Source organism: Rhinopithecus bieti, unplaced genomic scaffold, assembly GCF_001698545.2.
Source record: "Rhinopithecus bieti isolate Rb0 unplaced genomic scaffold, ASM169854v2 scaffold_12238, whole genome shotgun sequence".
NCBI classification, from domain to species: domain Eukaryota; kingdom Metazoa; phylum Chordata; class Mammalia; order Primates; family Cercopithecidae; genus Rhinopithecus; species Rhinopithecus bieti.
In genome coordinates this window covers 232,343-254,016 of record NW_016807069.1, presented here as the reverse complement: position 1 = coordinate 254,016, position 21,674 = coordinate 232,343, and the positions used below count along the sequence as shown (strand labels likewise).

Sequence of the window (21,674 nt, the reverse complement as noted above, 5' to 3'; positions counted from 1 at the left end):
CAACTGGACTGAATACTGTAGAAAACTGTATGGAACACAGTGATATTTGTGCATCTAAACATAGAAAAGGTACTGTAAAAATACAGTATAAAAAAATAAAAACTAGTATACTTGTAGAGAGCAGTTACTGTAAATGGAGCTTGCAGGACCAGAAGTAGTCTGGGTAAGTCAGTGAGTGAGTAGTGATTAAATGTGAAGGCCTACGACATATTCCTATACTTTGGTCAATAAACATTATTACCAATACAAGGTGTAATCTAAACAGAAGCCAAGAACACATTAAATGCAGATCCCTTGTCTAACCTTCTTCTCACATGTCTAATTTATTCTCTGACTTTGGTTAGAATGGAGTGACCCCAATTGAAAAATATTTAAATATCACCCAGAATAAATATTTGCTTGGTCATAATCACAAACTTAATTGATAGAATTCAGGTTTGTGTTTAGAAAAAGTCAATGGAAAAGTTTTAGAAAAAAAGTCACTTTCCTATTTCTCCTCTAGGGGTCTGCTGTTGATCTGGGGGCAATGTAAAACTATGTTCAAATTGTAGATTATTGATTTTACTAAGTAGTTCACTTACAAGCTCTGATTGAGCACTTACGATATGTCAAGCACTGTTAAGAAGTAGGCTACAAAGACTATGAGGCCTGACTCATTCTTTTCAGGTAGAGGCATACCAATACAGGAAACAGAAAAGTACAAGTTGCAGGCAGTGTAGGAAATGCCATAAGACAAAGCCTGTGGTACTATGTGATTGCAGACAGAGAGGCAAGTGTTTCTACAGGCAGAAGCCAAACCAGCTGCTGAGTAAATTTACCAGATCTGCTTGATTCTTGTCATTAATTTTCAAATGAATAACTAATAAAGGAAGCTAAGTGGTCCATGCACAAATGTCTAGGGAGTTGTTCATACATATTTCTTTGATTAGCTAGATTAAATCAGGTCCGTTTAAACATCCTCTGAAGAAACACCTTTGTTGGTAAGACTTTTCAGAAGGTTTCAGCTACAAATGGCAAACAGGCATCCCGGGAATAAACTGACTAGTACATGTGAGCATCTCTTCAGTTACTTAGCTTAGTCATTGTTTCTAATGTTTTGCGGTCTCAAAGAACCATGTGAGTCAATAAACCACATATAACCAAGAACAGAAGGTGCTAGTTGAAGGCTATTTTGTATTTTTTTCTTTCACAATATTAAAACAAAAGATTGAAGGACAGAACCTTAAAGATCAGAGATAGATAGATAGTTAGATAGAATTTCTAGAGGCTAAACGTTCCTTCCTCCTTCAACATTTACCTACTCTCAGAAGTGCTTTCCTAACATGAAATGTGCTCATTTTGCTAGAGGGCTGTTCTAGTTATTTATTACTGCGTAATAAACCACACCAAAACTTAGTAGCTTAAAATAACATTGTTCATTCTGCCTACAAATCTGCAATTTGAACAAGGCTTGGTGGAATCAATTTTGAGTTAATTTTTGTGTATGGGGTCCTACTTCATTCCTTTGCATCTGGTTGTCCCAGCACTAGTTCTTGAAGATTATTCTTTTCTCATCAGATGATCTTGACAACCATGTCAACTATAAATTGACATAAATGTAAGGATTTATTTTTGAATTCTCAATTCTACTTCATGGATCTATATGTCTATCCTTATGTCAGCATGCTAGCTGTTTTGACTACTGTAGCTTCGTAGCAAGTTTTGAAGTCAGGAGATGATACTGTCCTTTGTTTTTACTTTCTTTCATTGAGTAAAGTAGTCTCTGTTCAGATGCTACTTTCCTTTCTTTCTTATATTGTATGTGGTGGGGCCACAAAACTGCCCATAGCTGTGTGAGAAGGGTTTTTGGGTGCATACATGAAAAGAAAGGAGAGCATTTGTGATATTACTTGCAGTTCTCTATGCTTCAAATCTTTAAGTGAAAGTCAAATGCAATGGGAATTTTATAGTTCTACATAGACATTACACTACATGTTTTCGTTCCTGTATATTTACACAACCATGCTGCTATTTCTCTAAGATAGATTCCTTGAAATGTGATGGCTATGTATCCTTAAATATGTGGTAGCACTTGCAATATACTGTTATCAGTTGTTATTTGGACTAAGGAAATATGAAAGACTAACAACAATGCCAGCAGTGATGTCGTAAAGGATTTTATAAAGAGAACACTAAGTCACAAAGTGATAGAATGAACATCATCATCAGCAATCATTTCCATGTGGTGTTATTTTACACACAAATGAGAATCAAAGCCATGCCTTTGCTTATGTTGCTCCCTCTCTTCCTGTACAGTCTTCTGGTGAATAATGATTTACAGGAAGCAAGCTTTGTTCTTCAGGTAAGTCTTCTCACTGTCTCTAGCTTGCCTTCTCTAATTCCTTTTCCCCCCAGCCTCACTCTAGAATAAAATATTCTCACTTGGGCAGTGCTTCCTTCCTTTGCTCTGTTGATTTTAGAGATGTCTTTTATAACACCTGCTTCTTTTATTTGTTCCAGTTATTTGCTTGCTTGTTGTTAAGTAAGAACATATTTCTTACTCATCTTTACCCCAGTTGTTGAATGACTGAGTAAGTGAAGGAAATAGGACTGCATCAGATTGTCCGGTGAGGGAATGGAGACTGAATGAAATGGGAATGAAAATTTAAATAAGATTACTATAATTAGTGGTAATTAACAAGATTACTATAAATTATGGTATCTCTAATTTCTAGAATTACCATTCAAATGGTATATTATTCAAATGCATCTGTAAAGAAAGGAAGGCTTGTCTCTTTCAGGGATGAATATGGTTTAGAAATTTTGTTGTTTTCACAGAATGGAAGGGTTACTGAAGAAAATAGCAGAAACATTAGTGGAGAGATAAGATAAAATATCATTTCTTAAGCTAAGACTTAAGGAATACTCTAAGGTTCAAGTTAAAAAACCATCAAGATTTCTGGGAATTCACTAGTGGAGTGACAAGAGTGAGACAAATGTAATTTTGAAGTAAACATTAGTAAAATAAAACAAGAGAAAATAGTTTAAAATATACTTCTATTATATTTCTATTTATAAAAAATAGTCTTCTTTATTATTTTATTATATATACTTGCAACTACGCAAAATAGGTTCTATAAGTATATCTTCCTCCTTTCTCTTTCATCAATTCACATACTTAAATGTGGCATAAATTAGATGACATAGTTTTACTAGTAAACTAATAATATATTATTATTGAGTTACATTTTTTAAGAAATTATTTTTTTATTCAAGCTACCTATTCCCTGGCTGCCTTGTCATAGTTGCTAACATTTCTGGTGTTATATGTTAATATCTGGTTGAAAATTGTCACAGAACTTCCTTGAACTTCGATGTGGAAGTCACAATTGGTGCAAGTGAGTGCTGAGGTGGTCCATTGAGTTTCTCATCAAATTGGCCACATCCATGGATGGGATGAGGTACAGGCTGGAGGGACAAGCAAAATTATTGATCACTTGCCATCATAAGTCTTACTGTATGTAACACAGAAAATTATAAAAGCCAATAGAGAAGAAAGAAAACTTTAACACTAAATCTCAACCCTAATGTAGAAAATAATTATATTGGGAGTACACAAGGTTAAGTGTTCTTTAAATAAAAGAAGTTGAAGACAGTTACCCTTATATTTGCCAACTTCCATTAGGGCCGCTATTGCATTAATTTCATTTGTTGAGGATGGTAGTATTAAGACTAACAAGTCTTCTGATTTGCTGAACCAGCTCATGGTTCTCGATATGCTATTGTGTGAATTTATGATGCAATCTCGTTAGTCTGGTCATATCCCTGAGACCAAAATGACCCTTCTGCTGTCTCGTATAACCGTCTGAAATGCTAGATGTTTGTGTAAACATATCAAGTGGTGAGGATTGAGCCAATGTAACATGCTGTTTGCTCCCTCAAGCATTGGAGAAGTTTGGCTCAACATTTCATGCGGATTTCCCTGAAGTATTTTGGATCCCTTGACAATGATGCAGTTTAGTGTTTTCATTAAATAGAAATTTCTCTTGACAGGTGGATACAATTTTATTCCCATTGACTTATTTATAATCTTTTAAGAGTGTCTTAAAAGTGCTTCTTTCAGAAATTTGGAAGTTACTGCAAAATTAAAGAGCTCCTAGCCTCCCAAATTACTTAAGACTGTTCAAAGTACTCAAGACAGTGCAAACTCGTGGAGGAAGGCTTGGATCTGGGGTGCGTTTGGGGTGATGTTACTTCTGTTGGAAGCACGGATTGGGCAGGATTTCCAGGGGATGAGTAGGAGTGGTTGCCTAAAGGAATACATGTGAAACATATATCCATTTTAGTGTTCAATAAATACCATTGGTTGAATGAATTATGTTTTATGTTCTTCTTAAAGAGATTCTACATATAACTTTTATCAATTTAGAGGGAGGGCATAGGGAAAGATAGGACATGTTACTGCAATAACACAAAGGATTATTGTTTGGCATTTGAGTAACAAGATTGCACCATCCCAATGACATTTTTCACTCTACTTTATATTTACATTATTGCCTAGTATATGTAGATATGTTTGGGACCAGGATTATTCTATCTATACAGTAATTTTTGTTTCATATTATAATCTTACTGATTCATAGTTAATATTGGATGAATAAATGATAGATTATCTGAATTGCCAAGAGGTAATTCAGTGAGGTACTAGTGATGTAACATGAGAGAGTTTATGTTGCTTTTTAATTTGTACTCTGAGGTGAAGTTAGCAGTTAATATATGAACATGATCTACTGTTAGGTTGAACATCTCTGGTTACATTGGATGCTTCAACGGGGCACCAAACACATGGCAGGTGGTTTACTGGATGACTAGCATAGGATAATATATTAATATGAGTATATTAAAGTCCACATTACTAACCACTGAAAGTGATTTGGAGAATATGATAGTTTTTACCACGTGTACTTTCTAAAATATGCTTGGGATATCCTTTTATTTTAGCAGAAGTTCTAGGACCTCAATTGAACTTATTGGAAGATTTTGAAGTAAGTAAGCTAAAGATCAACTATGAAACGAAGACAAAGTCAAGGTAGAGATGTCTTAGAAGCTATACTTTTCACTTAAGAAAATATTTAGGAAAATAAAAATTTATTTTATTTAGGAAAGAGTTCCCACCAGGATAATAAAATATAAAATATCATTTCTTATTAGATGATGAAAATGTTCTGGAATTAAATAGTTTTGAAGGTTGCAAAACTTTGTGACTATGCTAGAAACCATGGAACAGTACACTTGAAAATGGTGCATTTTATGGTATATGAAGTATTGCTCAATAAAAAAGAATATTAACAAATTGTGAGAAGAGTGTTTATGTGGCATTATTAAGGGTTAAAGTAATGCATTAGCCCTATAAGATTCAAATTTCATGCTATTTCTAACTGCTTGAGAATGAAATCAAGGGAATATTGGCTTCTTATTAGAGGTGTCTTAGCAATCTTAGTGAAGGAAGAGCATGCAAAGATTAAAGTCATGTGACAGTCATTGTGCTATGAATGTAGGTATTTTGTTTATGCAGGTGTTTTAAAGCTAACATTCAAACTGAACAATTGCCTTTAAGCAATACAGTCCAATAGTTGAGATACCAATAGTTGAGAGACCACAAACCTCTAGAAACTAGAAATAGTAATATTTTGATTACAAAGTTTCCATCCACTAACCACAGTGGCAACATTCTTTGTAATAATCAGAGTTAAAGTTATCTTTGATGACATTAGTTAAGCAGAACTACTCAAGAAGGAAGGGAAAAGACTCTTATAATTCATAAGAATAATTAAATGTTTAAGAAAACAATGAGAAATGACAATTACTTGAAAAAAATTTTAGTGAGAGAATAAAAAATCATTGTGTACACTTCAGAATGCCCACAGCATACTTTGCAAGAGTGCTGTTTGAGGTGGAAATGTAGAGGTCTGGTCCAGGAGTCTAGTCGTGGCACCACATCTAAGTGTTGGTATGCTTTTGGGAGATTGATTTGAATTCCCTGAGTTTGCTTATCTTTACTTGGGTACTTACTTGGATATCCTTACTTGGTTACAGGACAGAGAGACCAGATGATCAATGCCATTTCCTTCCTGTTCTAAAATTCTATTCTTTTAATTAATCAAGAGACAATGATTGATAGATGTATAAATTTAAAGTTGCCTCTAGATTACTTAGCTAGAAAAATCAACCTGGAAGTCGAATTAGATTTAAACAGCCATAAGCACTTTTAGAAATAATAAGGCAATTTAATAATTGAGATCTTTTTATAAATCAAAATTGGAATTAAAAATATGTATTTTAGCTTCAGAGATCAGATGAGATCAGGCGCGAAACCATCATTCTCAGCAAACTATCGCAAGAACAGGAAACCAAATATCGCATGTTCTCACTCATAAGTGGGAACTGAACAATGAGATCACTTGGACACAGGAAGGGGAGCATCACACACCGGGTCCTATTGTGGGGAGGGGGAAGGGGGGAGGGCTAGCATTAGGAGATGTACCTAATGTAAATGACGAGTTAATGGGTGCAGCACACCAACATGGCACATGTATACATATGTAACAAACCTGCACATAGTGCACATGTACCCTAGAACTTAAAATATAATAAAAAAATATGTATTTTAATGCCCTACATTTTAACTCTCCAGGTAACATTATAAGCACTCCAATAGAGTCAACTCAAAAATAGTGTATCCGTGAATGCTTAATGTTAAAAGAGGCTATCGCCTTCATCATTTAGCAAATACTTGTTGAGCACCTGTGATAAATCAGGCACAATTCCAGGCCCATCTTTGCCCTCATGGAGCTTACATTCTTGTGGTGAGAACAGAGCATAAATGACAAACATAATAAATACATAAATTATGTTATATGTTGGAAGATGATAATTATGGAAAACAGTTAAAAGGGTATTTTATTCCTGGGGTAAAGTGCAATCTTAAATAGGTGGTTAGGTGTAGATAATATTTACTTGTAGCCTCAGAATATAGGTTTAATATACTCATTTATTCAGTAATTTAACAAATATTCATTGAGCACTTACTATATTGTAGTGTTTGTATCAGGAGCTAGGAGAAAGGGAGTATGGTCTTTGATTGCATGGAGCTTCCACTTTAATAAAGGAGACAGATGTTAAATAAATCCACACTACACATGCAAGTACACATTGTTTTAAGTGTAATGAAAGGAAAGAGCTGGAGGGGGCTTATTTTATGTGAAGGATTAGAGAGAGCCAGTCTCTCCAGGACAGAGACCTTGAGTGAAGATATATATTTGTGAAGAGTATTAAGGAGAGTAGTCGGTTTTACATTTTATTTCCAAATTCAGCAAGCTCAGTGCCTTCCTTTCTCTAAAAGCAGTCATGCTGAGAAACAGACGGCTTGTCTACTGGCAGCCTGCTTTTGTTTTGGCCTACAATGAAGTCTCTTTAAAAGGAAAAAAAAAAAAAAAGACTTATTTCCACTGTTGTCCATTAGAATAATTTGAAAAATCCAAGTTCTTGCTCTCTTAGGATCTTATAAAGAATCTAAGTGCTGAGCAGATGTGAAAAGTTCTGAAACATTTAAAATCCTTTGGCTTAATGGTGTATTGTGACTTTTTTCCTGCACACCTTTCTCAGGTAGTAGCTGCATTATCTACCACGGAATACTCACCTTTCTGGCCAGTAAAATTCAGGCCCAAAATATCCTTCTCATCTCATCTTTTGTAGAATTTGTTTGTTCATTGAGAACAAAGGAGACTTATTTAAAGCCTCATAGGAGGGTGTTCTAACATTCTCTTTAAAAAGTCTAACAGTCCTTGTCAGTATACTTGAAGTTTGTGATAGATATGGAAAAGTGTGACTGACTGTGCTTGATCCTGTTTTTGCTGCTTATGTAATTCATAAGGGCCATTTTATTGCAGTTTGGCATGGTTTGGTATTATTGTCAGTCAGTACTTATGTAATACTTTATAATGGAAAAGTGCTTTCTGGCCGTATATTACGGAAGCCTCTGTTATCAGTGACAAATAGTTCTAGGAGGCTGTTCATCACACAGCTTTGTCTGCTTTATAGTTTCAGCTAAAACACTAGAGAGTTTGCCAACACTCAGAGGAGGATTCAGTACAATAACTTTTCCAGTACAATAATTCTTTCTTTGGATATGAAGTCATGGGATTTTCAAAACTCCTGGTAAAAAAAATTGGCTCTTTTGGATGCATTTTTGTACTGACAGAGGAATGATGTGGAGATAATACTACAGGATTTGTTCAAGTCTAGAAAAGAAAAATAATAAAATGCTTTTAAAAGTCAAGCATCTAGTTAAAACATGGACGGTTCTAGAATTATTGAGGGATTGTTTCCCAAGGTGGTCCTCTATGACTCATCAGAATAGCATAATATTTAAGTTTTGGAGCAGACAAGGCTGGGTTCAGATTCTTCTTTCCACCACTTACCAAATGACTATGTGAGGGAGAAACCATCAAAAACATTACTGACATTGAATTTCTCACTTTGACATTGGGCAATCAAACCACTTTAAATCCCTGAGCCTGAATTTTCTCAATTGTCAAAGAAGGGTGTTGTTATCTTTGTTTAAGGTTAATCCTTGTGAGAGTTCAATCAGATAAAGCCTAGAACAGAACAGTCCACATTTGTTCAATGATTCCTCTTTTTACTTCTTCTCTTTCCCTTCTCTTACCATCTGCCTCATAAAGAAATAGCAATAACAATGAGATTAAATGGGAGATGATGTGAAAATAATTTCCATACTGGCTAAATATAGTGGTGTGCTTATATTTCCTTCATTTAAATGTTGCTAAGAAGAAAATTTTATTGGAGACCAGTACATAAAACGAATTATAATTAAATGAAAATAATATTATCTCTTAGGAAACAGTTTCGAAAACTTGGATAAAATAGAAGTTCAAAGTGGCATGGCAAGGTCTGTCAGTAATTAATTGAATTTAGGCAAAGGGTTTACCATAATCAATAGCTGGTTGATAGGCAATTACATGAAAAGTAATTGTGTCTGATTGGAGTGGCATTACCTGTGATGTGAGTTTTGATAATGCATGGCCCACTGGATTATTTAATTATCAAAACTTCTGGGGGAACGATGAAGACAAATTTCCCTTTCTTCAAATTGCTGTGGAATTTTGGGGGACTCCAAACTGCTTAATAGAATTCTAATGCATGTAAGTGTATTGCTTTAGGTTTGCAATGGAATTTAAGGTTTGTTTGGTTGCAGTATTTGACACTCCATTGTGGAATGGATTTGTCTGATCTGCCTAGGTGGGTCTGTATCTTCTTTATCTTTTTGTAAACATTCTTTCAAATTTTGTGTTTAACCAAAGGGAATGAACCTCCATACAAGAAAAAGACCCTTTTTTGGTATTGTGTTTGAAAAGCTGTACTCTCTTGCTAGAATTAGTGAATAACTCACTACAGAAACAAATATACCAACAAAGGGACATTATACCAGGGCAGGATAAAAAGACTGAATAAGGGTTTCAAATTTGTTAATAGGACTGGCAGAAATGAATCCTGGGCAGCAGCTGTATGGACTAATGAGACTGGGTCTAGGTAGAGTTGTGAAGAAACAGAATGTAGAAGTGGAAAGATATACTTGAGAGATTCTAAGATAGGCTAGTGAGGATTTAGACTTAGTCTGCCTCTCACAATTTATCACAATCACTTGTGTAATAAATGGTTGCAAATTTGTTTGTGGCACATAGGGTGTAAGTAATATATTTCTCTCTGTTAAAGTCGGGCTTCCAGTCCCTCTTCCATAGTTGGCAAGAGAAACAATTTCGGATATTTTTTGAGATTCCTTCCTTCTCCTTTGGGTTGAGCCAAGGCCCTGGGGCTTATGCAGTATAGAATGGATAAAAGAGAGGCCAGGAGTTTGTTATGGTCACTACTGCAGGCTCATGTCCAGCCTCTACCTGGTCCTTTCAAAGGCAGAGACTTGGCTGGGTTATCCACTCCATTCATTCCAAGCTCAGTCTTTGAAGCTGAGGTGCTTGGTGCTTAGCTCTCAGGCATTCTTGTACCCATCTCCACTTAAGTGTCCTGTCACATCCAGGTGTTGGGTATGAACTGACTCTAAGCATCTCTCTTTTTTCTTTCCTTATTCCTTCTGTCCTCACTACCTCCCCCAACACATACACACACACACACACACACACACACACACACACACACACACTCACACTTTGGGTTTGGACTACAGCCTTTCTCTGGGAAGCATCAGCTCTTATCACCCTTTGGAACACAGAGATCTTCCCTATAAAAGAAAGATCAACATTAGTTTTACTAGCGAATCCAAAAGAAGAAATATAAATATATGTAAAATCTGTATCAATTAATTTCTCATTAACTCATCTTGTTTGACTTGTTTAATCACATATCCTTCCTGTTACTATTAAGTTTTCTGAGATAGGAACTATATCTTCATACATACAATTGTTTCTCTAATACTGAGCCCATAGTAGATACTCAAAAGATATTTGCTTAAAAAAGAATAAATAATCAGATAAGTTGAGTGGGGTCATAAAGTCGTAAAACAAAAAATCTTTTCAGGAAGGTGTTGGGAGAGTTAAAGTTTTACTAAGTTTAAGAAGCTGAAACCTAAAATAATAAAGAAGGATCTAAAGACCTAGGCAGAGTCAGAAAAGAATTCTGCTTCTCCAAGGATCCAGGAAGCTGAAATCAAATGTGACTTAGGTACAGGACAGAAGAGTGACTTACTAAGGAGGACAATGACCTCAAACTCTGAGGTTTAAGGAAGGTCTGATATTCAGCAGGATAGAAGAGTGGGGAAAGGTTGAAAGACATGAATTTTCATTTCAAACACTTGACAAGCTACGTGAGTCATATTTCACTTCTGTCTGTTAGTTAGCTCATCTCTATAAAAGTTTTGCCTTCTGTAATCATTCACTGTAGTAAAATGGAGTACACTTCTATAGCAGATATAGGACTAGGGTAGAAATCAATTACAGAATCCTTTTATGGTTAATGATGACGGAACAGTGATGATGGTTGCAGAAAACTACCCAGAGAACTTCTATTTGTTCTAAAGGAACATCTTTTGTCATTTGCTAAATTTTTGTTTTCTATTTGAGATTCTTGAGGAAATAGCAAAAGAGTATGCATTAAAAATCTCACTTATTCGCATATTCAGAAAATATTTTGTGATATTATATTCAAGGCAGCAAAAGAATTTAAGATGTCATTGCTGTAATTTATAGGTTGTGCTGGTGGTGATGGTGTGTGTCATAACAAGGAACTAATCCAAGTGTAGGAAAAAACAATAAAACAATGTTTTATGATAAAGGCCATATTGTGAGATATACAATAAAGCTTTCAGAAGAGAGATTATATCTAATGGAATGATCATGAAAAACTTCGCGAAAGAGAAGATGATGATTTGCACCTTGAATGATTTTAACAGAGGAGAAGGCAGAAGGATATTTCAGGAAGAAAGAATGAAATAGCCTTGTCTCTAGATAACAGCTTTGTCTTCTTCCTGGTAATCAATTGAGTAACCATATTGATGGTAGCGTGTGGTTGCCCTGCTGTGCTTATTATCTTGTATTTATATACAGTGAATCTCAAAGCTTGATTGGCGTAATTCCTCTGCTATTATGATGTCTTCGAAGTGGTTTGTGGTCTTTTGGAAGGGTAAGATTTCCCAGAAAAAATAGTGGTGAGATTATTATATTTGGAAAATACTGGGTGTGCATTATTTTTCTTGGGTTCCAAGTGATTCCTTTTAGTTAACTAAATGATCTGGGAAGATGGCTGTCATTCTATCCCATACTTTGGACTCTACTAATTTGAACCTCATCTGGCAGAAGGTCATGTTTTAGGTTTAATTACTCTGTGTAAGTCAGAGAAAATAAGATCTCACATTACATATGCCTAATTTTTTTCCCCAAATGAGCTGAGGGGCAGGGTAAAGTTGCTTTTTAAAAATACATTCTGCTAGAAAATAGGAAGTTTTACTTATTTGAATTACATAAATATTTAAAACAATCTTATGTACTCCAAAATAAAATAAAATAAAATATAATTACAAATGGGGAAATATTGATAACAAATATGGTAAGGTAGTATTATTTGTAATATATATGTATATATTAAATAATATATATATACACACACATATATATACACACACACACATATGTATGTTTAGAAATTGATGATAGAACGTCCAAGATTGTGAATGGTTAAAGGGCATAAACAGAAAAAACTTTTTAAGAGAAGAAATGCAAATAAACATGTTTCAATAAACATATGAAATCATCTTTGGTAAAGCTGATAATCAAATGAAATGAAAATCAAGACAAGAATAATGTTTCACTTTCACCTATTAATTTAACAAAATTAAAAAAGGTAATATTTTGATATTGAGGGGAGTAAAAGGATAATTTGCCTACACTTTTAAAGGACAAATTGATAACATACGTTTTTTGATCAATTTCTAATTTACGGTCCACCCCGGTTTCATATTTTCATATTTCTAGAAATGTGTTTTAAGGAAATTATATTTAAAAAACAAAAAATAAAAATAAAAGTCTTATGCATGTCCAGTGTTGTGATGTCATTTGGCATTGGATTCAGAAAAGTCTGTAGTATAGTTTAAAGTTGGATAATGTGATGCCTCTGTTTTGTTCTTTTTGCTTAGGATTGACTTGGCTATTTAGGCTGTTTTTTTGTTCTATGTGAATTTTAAAATAGTTTTTTCTAGTTCTATGAAGAATGTCATTGTTAGTTTGGTAGGAATAGCATTGAATCTGGGTTCATATCTTTATTTTCTTTTATTAACTTTTATTTCAGGTTCAGCGGTACATGTGAATGTCTGTTATATATGTGAACTTGTGGCACCAGGGTGTGTTACACAGATTATTTCACCATCCAGGTGCTAAGCCTAGTACCAAATGGCTGTATTTTCTCTTCCTCTCCCTCCTCCCAACCTTCACCCTCAGGTAAGTCCCAGTGTCTGTTGTTCCCCAGTTTGTGTCCATGTGTTCTCATCATTTAGCTCCCACCTACAGTGAGAATATTTGCTGTTTGGTTTTCTGTTCCTGCATTAGTTTGCTAAGAATAACGGCCTCCAGCTCCATCCATGTTCCAACAAAGGACATAATCTCCTTCCTTTTATGGTTGCATGGTATTCTATGGTATGTATGTACCACATTTTCTTTATGCAGTCTACCATTAATGGGTATTTAGGTTGATTCCATGTCTATGCTGCTGTGAATAGTGCTGCAATGAACATACAGGTGCATGTATCTTTATGATGGAACAATTTATATCTCTTTGAGTATATTCCCAGTAATAGAATTTCTGGGTCAGCTGGTAGTTCTGTTTTTAGGTTTTTGAAGAATCACCATACAACTTTCTACAATGTTTGAATTAATTTACACTCCCACCAACAGTGTATAATTATACTTTTTCTCTTCAACCTTGCCAGCACCTGTTATTTGTTGTTGTTGTTGTTGTTGTTGTGCTTTTTTTTTTTCTTACTAATAGCTATTCTGACTGGTGTGAGATGGTATCTCCTTGTAGTTTTGATTTGCATTTCTGTAATGATCAGTGATGTTGGGCTTTTAAAAATATGCTTGGTGGCTACACATATGCTTTCTTCTGAAAAGTATCTGTTTATGTCCTCTGTCCACTTTTAATGGAGTTGTTTGTTTTCTTCCTGTAAATTTGTTTAACTTCCTTATAGATGCTGGATATTAGACCTTTTTCAGATGCATGGTTTGCAAAATCTTTCCCATTCTGTAGGTTGCTTGTTTACTCTGTTGACAGTTTCTTTTGCTGTGCAATATCTCTTAAGTTTAATTAGAACACTTTTGTCAGTTTTTGCTTTTGTTGAAACTGTTTTTAGCATCTTTGCCACAAAATCTTGCCGGTTCTTATGTCTGGAATGGTATTGCCTAGGTTGTCTTCCAGGGTTTTTATAGATTTGGGTTTTACGTTTGTCTTTAACCCATACTGAGTTAATTTTTGTATATGGTCCAAGAAAGAGGTCCAGTTTCAATCTTCTGCATATGGCTAGCTAGTTATCACAGCACCATTTACTGTATAGAGAGTTCTTACCCTATTGCTTGTTTTTGTCAGCTTTGTTGAAGATCAGGTGATTGTAGGTGTGTGGCCTTATTTCTGGGCTCTCTATTCTGTTCCATTGGTCTATGTGTCTGTTTTTGTATCAGAACCATGCTGTTTTAATTGTTGTAGCCCTGTAGTATAGTTTGAAGTTGGATAATGTGATACCTCCAGTTTTTTTTTTTTTTTTTTTTGCTTAGGATTGTGTTGGCTATTTGGGCTATTTTTTTTGTTCTATGTGAATTTTAAAATAGTTTTTTCTAGTTCTGTGAAGAATGTCATTGTTAGTTTGGTAGGAAAAACACTGAATATATAAATTGCTTTGGGCAGTATGGCCTTTGTAATGATATTGATTCTTCCTATCTATGAGCATGAAATATTTTTCCATGTGTTTGTGTCATCTCTGATTTCTTTGAACAGTGTTTTGTAATTCTCAAAAGGTCTTTCACCTCCCTGGTTAGCTGTATTCCTAGGTCTTTTATTGTTTTGTGGTAATTGTGAATGGGATTGTGTTACTGATTTAACTCCTTGCTTGGTTGTTGTTGGTGCATAGGAATGCTAGAGATTTCTTTTTCTTTTTTTCTTTTTTTTTGAGACAGAGTATCTCTCTGTCACCCAGATTGGAGTGCAATGGTGCAATCTTGGTTCATTGCAGCCTCCACCTCCTAGGTTCAAGAGATTCTCCTGCCTCAGCCTGACGAGTAGCTGGGATTACAGGTGTGTGCCACTATGCCCAGCTAATTTTTGCATTTTGGTAGAGATGGGGTTTCACCATGTTGACCAGGCTGGTCTTGAACTCCTGACCTCAGATGATCCACCCTCCTTGGACTCCCAAACTGCTGGGATTACAGGCATGAGCCACCATGTCCAGCTGAGACTTTTACATGTTGATTTTGTATTCTGAAACTTTTCTGAAGTTGTTTATCAGCTGAAGGAGATTTTGGGCTGAGGCTATGGGGTTTTCCAGATATAGAATTATGCCATCTGCAAACAGGGATAGTTTGACTTCCTTTCTTCCTATTTGGATGCCCTTTATTTCTTTCTCTTGCATGATTGCTCCAGCCAGGAGTTCCACTATGTTTAATAGGAGTGGTGAAAGAGAGCATCCTTGTCTTGTGCTGGTTTTCAAAGGGAATGCTTCCAACTTTGGCAGTCAGTATGATGTTGGCTCTGGCTCTGGGTTTTAATAGAAGGTGTGTTCCTTCAATACCTAGTTTATTGAGTTTTTTTTTTTTTTTTTAACATGAAGCGATGTTGAATTGTATTGAAAGACTTTTCTGCATCTATTGAGATAATCATGCATTTTTTGTCTTTCATTCTGTTTGTGTGTTGAACCAAACTTGCATCCTGGAGATAAAGCCTACTTGATTGTGGTGGATTCGCTTTTTGATGTGCTACTGGATTTATTTTGCAAGTATTTTGTTGAAATTCTTTGCATCAATGTTCATCAAAGATATTGGCCTGAAGTTTTTCTTTTTTGTTAAGTCTCTGCCAGGTTTTGGTATAAGGGTGATGTCTCAAAGAATGAGTTGAGATGTCTCTCCCCCTCAAGTTTTGGAATAGTTTCAGTAGGAATGATACCATCTCTTTTTTGTACATCTGGTAGAATTCAGATGTGAATCTGTCTGGTCTTGGGCTTTTTTTTGGTTGGCAGGGGATTTATTACTTATTTAGTTTCAGAGCTTGTTATTGGTCTGTTCAGGATTCAATTTGGGAGTAAATGGTAACATCTACTTTATCATTTCTGATTTTTTTTTGGATCGTCTCTGTTTTCTTCTTTATTAATGTAGCTTGCAGCCTATCTTATTAACTTTTTCAAAAAAACAACTTCTGTATTTATTGATCTTTTGAATGGTTTTTCATGTCTCAGTCTCCTTCAGTTTAGCTCTGATTTTTGTTATTTCTTTCTTGTCTTCTGCTAGCTTTGGTGTTGGTTTGCTCTTGCTTCTGCAGTTCTATAAGTTGTGATGTTAGTTTGTTAATTTGAGATCTTTCTAACTTTTTGATGTGGACATTTAGTGCTATAAATTTCCCTCTTAACACTACCTTAGCTGAGTCCCAGAGATTCTGGTATGTTATATCTTTGATCTCAGTTTCAAAGAATTTCTTGATTTCTGCCTTAATGTCATTATTTGCCCAAATATCATTTAGGAGCAGGTTGTTTAATTTCCATGTAATTGAATGGTTTTTAGTGACTTTTAAAGTCTCGATTTCTATTTTTATTGTGCTTTGGTCTGAGAATGTGTTTGGTATAATTTCAGTTCTTTTGCATTTGCTGATGATTGTTTTATGTCTGATTGTGTAGTCAACTTTAGAGTATGTGCCATATTGCAATGAGAGGAATTTATTATCTGTTGTTTTTGGGTAGAGAGTTCTGTAGAGGTTTGTCAGATCAATTTGGTTCAATGTTGAGTTCAGGTCATAAATATCCTTGCTAATTTTCTGGCTGAATAATCTGTGCAATACTGTCAACGGAGTGTTGGAGTCTTCTACTATTATCATGTGGGAGTACGAGATTCTTTGTAGGTCTCTAAGAACTTGCTTTATGAATCTGGGTGCTCCTGTGTTGGGTGGATATATATTTAGGATAGTTAGGTCTTCTGGTTGAATTGAACCCTTTACCATATGTAATGCCCTTCTTTGTCATTTTTGAACTTTGTTGGTTTAAAGTCTGTTTTTTTTTTTCCCCTGAAATTAGGAATACAACCCTTGCTTTTTTCTGATTTTATTTGCTTGGTAGATTTTCCTCCATCCCTTTATTTTGAGCCTATATGTGTCATTGTGTGTGAGATAGGTCTCTTGAAGACAACAAACCATTGAATCTTTCTTTTTATCTAGCTTGCCATTCTGTGCCTTTTAAATGGGGCATCTAGCCCATTTACATTCAAGGTTAGTATTAATATGTGTGTATTTGATCCTGTCATTGTGGTGTTAGCTTGTTATTAGCTTGTTTGTGTGGTTGCTTTATAGTGTCATTGGGCTGTGTATTTAAGCGTGTTTTTGTAGTGGCTGGTAACAGTCTTTCATTTTGATATTTAGTGCTCCTTTCAAGATCTCTTGTAAGATGGATATGGTGGTAAAAAAACTCCCTCAGCATTTGCTTATCTGAAAAGAAATTTATTTTTTCTTTGCTGAGGACGCTTACTTTGGCTGGATATGAAATTCTTGGTTGAAGATACTTTTTTTAAAGAATGTTGAATTTAGATCCCCAATCTCTTCTGGCTTGCAGGGTTTCTACTGAGAGATCCACAGAAACCATTTGAAGGGGATCCGCTGTTTCTCTCTAGCTGCCCTTAATATTGTTTCTTTCATTTTGACCTTAGAAAATCTGACAATTATGTGTCTTGGGAATGATCTTGTGTAGAATCTTGCAAAGGCTCTCTGTATTTCCTGATTTTGACTGTTGGTTTCTCTAATAAAATTGGGCAAGTTTTCACAGATGATATCCTGAAATATGTTTTCCAAGTTGTTTGCTTTCTCCCTATCTTTTATCCTAATGCTATCCCTCCAACAGCCCCACGTCCCCCAACAGGCCCCTGTGTGTGATGTTCCCCTCCCTACGTCGATGTGTTCTCATTGTCAACTCCCATATATGAGTGAAAACATGCCATGTTTGGCTTTCTGCTCTTGTGTTAGTGTGCTGAGAATGATGGTTTCCAGCTTCACCCATGTCCCTGCAAAGGTGATGAACTCATCCCTTTTATGGCTGAATAGTATTCCTTGAGCTGTGTACCTCAGTTGGAAATGCAGAAATCACCCACCTTCTGTGTTGATATAGTTGGGAGCTGCAGACTAGAGCTGTTCCTTGTCAGCCATCTTTGCCTGTCTTATTTTAAAGAGCTACTCTTCAAGTTCCAAGATTTTTTCCTCAGCTTGTTTTTTTCTGCTGTTAATTATTGCAATTGATTGCGTTGTGAAATTCTTTTTGTGTGTTTTTCATCTCTATCAGATTATACTGGTTATTTTTTCTGTTAGCTCCTGTATCATTTTATCATGATTCTTAGTTTTCAGATTGAGTTTTGGCCTCCTCCTGAATATGAATGATTTTTGTTCCTATTCATATTCTAATTTTTGTTTCTGTCATTTCAGCCAACTCAGCCTGGTTAAGAACACCTATTAGAGAACTAGTGCAGGCATTTGGAGGACATAGGACACTCTGGCCATGTGAGTTACCAGAATTCTTGCATTGATTTTTTTCTCAGCTCTGCATGTGTGTGTCCCTTTAATTGATGGGCTGCCTCTAATTGAAGTGGTCAGGCAGGGGCTGCATGGATGTACTCAAGTCCCAGGTCAGGTGATCCTGTCCAGTGAGGAGAAGTGAGGACTGGGACCTGTGTGGAGAACAGTCTGGCCACTTTTCCATGAGGTAGGTGGTCTGTCCTGGGAATTTGGACCAGTCCCTGGTCCCTTGGATTCTCCAGACCCTTGAAACATCTAGGTGAGAGCTACAAGATGGCAATTATGGCAGCCTGCTCCTCCTACTGGGAGTTTCGTTGCCAAGCTGCTACTGGTTTGATATTCCCAGTGTGGGGTGATTGGAGACCTAGGCTGGGAGGACACACTCACTGAGGAGATAGAGGATTGGGGACCCATGTAGCAAATAGTCTGGGCACTTTTCCTTAGGGCTGCTCCAGTATGCTGGAGGTCCATTCCAGTTCCTAGTCACCTTGGATATTTAGTACCTGAAGGTATCAGTGAAGGTTGCAAAATGTTTCTTGCTTTTTTAAACTCCACTTATTCATGTGACTTCATCTGCCTATCGAAAATCATATTATTACCACAAGACTGTTGGGAAAATCAGAGGTACCTAATGGGTGTTCAATATGATAATTATTATTGTGTTGATACTCACAAATTTGACTATCACCTAGTCATTAATTGTAATATTTAAGAAGAGGCCATGCACAGTGGCTTGTATCTGTAATCCCAGCACTTTGGGAGGCTGAAGCAGTTGGATTGCTTCAGCTTGTGAGTTCAAGACCAGCCTGGGCAACATGGTGAAGCTCTGTCTCTACGAAAAAATACAAAAATTAGCTGGGCATGGTGGTGCATGCCTGTAGTCTTAGCTACTTGGGAGGCTGAAGTGGGAGGATGGCTTGAGCCCAGGAGTTACAGGTTGCTGTGAGCCGAGATTGCACCACTGCATTCCAGTCTGGGCAATAGAGTCAGACCTTGTCTCAAAAAAAAAAAAGAAGTGCACCTTGTCTTATAGGCGTATAAATGGACTTGTGATATTACATTCACTAAATGAAACAACATAATAAAAGTGTGTAAACTAGATGTCCTTAACTATTTAAAATTTATAAAGGGAAAAAACTGAAAGGAAATATGTCAAAATGTTAATTCTAGTTATTTTGATAGGGTACTATAGATGAATGCTCTTTCTGATTTTAAAATTATATTTAAAATTTTTTTNCTAAATGAAACAACATAATAAAAGTGTGTAAACTAGATGTCCTTAACTATTTAAAATTTATAAAGGGAAAAAACTGAAAGGAAATATGTCAAAATGTTAATTCTAGTTATTTTTGATAGGGTACTATAGATGAATGCTCTTTCTGATTTTAAAAATTATATTTAAAATTTTTTTGTTTAATTATAAAAGGAAAAGTACATTATGTCATATAACCATAAAAACTTGAAAGTGATTTGTAATTAAAACCAATTTAGATTTTTTAATAGTAAAATGTTTGATTTCATTAAGAATATCTCATTGCTGCAATAAAATGAGATTGTTATGGAAGAATGACATTTCTAGATTGCCACTCTTAGAATTGAGGAAAACATGCCTTTTTCTAGTATTTTATTATCAAACATACTTTGATTTGTAATTGCAAGTTATGTTATATAAACAAAAATTAAGAAATACTGACCCTTCGTGGAAGTGCTGTGTTCTCTGTAGAAACATATGTTCTTGTGAATAAAATTTGCCTTTTCCACTCCTGCATGACCATTCAAATTCATGTCTTAGTATATAACTGCTTTGTTTTCCTTTTATCTTTTGATTTTGAAAGTGTATTTATATTCTTTTTAAGTTTGCAATATTATATAATCATTGTAGAGAGTTTGAAAATTATTAGAAAATATAAAATATAGAAAATAATTAGTGATTCTATTGTCTGTACATAAGAGTTGTTAATACTATAAAACATTTTTTCTACATTTTTTCAACAAAGTTGAGTAAACTGCAAATGATCTAGTACATTTGGTGAGAATTTCATATCATTAAGTTTTGTTTCAAAGTATGACTTTTTGTTTAATAATTTGAATATTCCATGATTTGTTTAAATTTGTGTTTTTTTAGATTAGTAGTTTGAACATTCTGTTGGTCAATTGGGTTTTTCTATAAATTATTGTTCCCTAACTTTTCTCACTTTTTAATGGAATGTTAATGCTTATCTAATTGATTTGCTGAACTCAGTACATTAAATATGTTTCTGTAAATTTTAAAACAAATTATTACTTATATTTTGTCTGTTAAAACATTTTAAGAACTGTGCATTTTAATATACATAAACAGCATTAAAAATTCTAAACATCTAAACACTGAATATGTTGCAGTCTCTTTTACTTTCAGGAAATAATGAGTCACAGAGGCACTAAGACAAATATTGGTCACTTTCACATACATTCTGTTGCTCTGTGGAGAGGCAGCTGTAATCTAAGGATTTAAGAGTGTGCATTCTGGTGTATGACTATTTGAGTGTGTACCCAGATCTTTCAATTACTAGCTGCATGTTCTCAGGCAACTTTCTTAATCTTCATGTCTAGACTTCATTATTTTTTTAAGACTTTAATTTTTTTAGAGCAGTTTGAGGTTCACAGCAAAATTAAAATGTCTTTCATTTTTGTTTCTATATTTGAAGTACTGGATTTTAGTATTTTTATGTCATTAAATCTCTTGACATTTTACTTTTGATTTTCTCCATTGCCTTTATTATTAGAGCACCTTTTCCTAACTTTATTTCAGTTAAATTTATTTAATACTTATGTCTTCACAGTTTCTACATACTTTGACAATACATCTAGAATTTATTTTGACATATAATATGAAAGTTAAACATAATTCTCTTTCTCAATATTTAATGCATTTCCCAGGGCTCTGTTATAAATAAATAATTCATTCCTTCCACGTTTGTCGTAATACTTGTTTTGTCATATGCTGTATATGGATATCAATAATTTGACATTAATCATTTTTCATTATTATTATATTTATTTGAGCTTATTTTTCTGGAGTACACAATTCTAGCCTGTTGATTCACAGTACAGTTGTCCCTTGATAATTACAGGGTATTGGTTTAAGGATATCTTCTGGATATATACCCATTTTACAGATGGTAAATATATATACCATGTATAAATGTATGGCATACATTTATATAGTGTGTATATACATATATACACATATTTATATATACACATATATACACATGTATTATATATAGTATATACACATACATATATACACATTTATATATGTATATATATACACACACACACACACACACATACATGCATGGTTAAGAAGATTTAATAACTTAAAATGC

The 21,674-nt window shown here is 34.8% G+C and overlaps 1 long non-coding RNA gene across 2 annotated transcripts; it reads left to right on the top strand.

Annotated features, from left to right (window-relative positions):
- Positions 1-2,250: 2,250 nt before the first annotated feature.
- On the top strand, positions 2,251-18,288 carry LOC108534642 (uncharacterized). Of its 2 annotated transcripts, none has more exons than XR_001887010.1 (4): positions 2,251-2,341; positions 4,984-5,068; positions 12,850-12,998; positions 18,214-18,288. It is a non-coding gene; the product is annotated as an uncharacterized LOC108534642 (long non-coding RNA). The 2 variants fall into 2 exon arrangements; XR_001887009.1 differs by having other exon boundaries at positions 4,981-5,068.
- Positions 18,289-21,674: the final 3,386 nt, after the last annotated feature.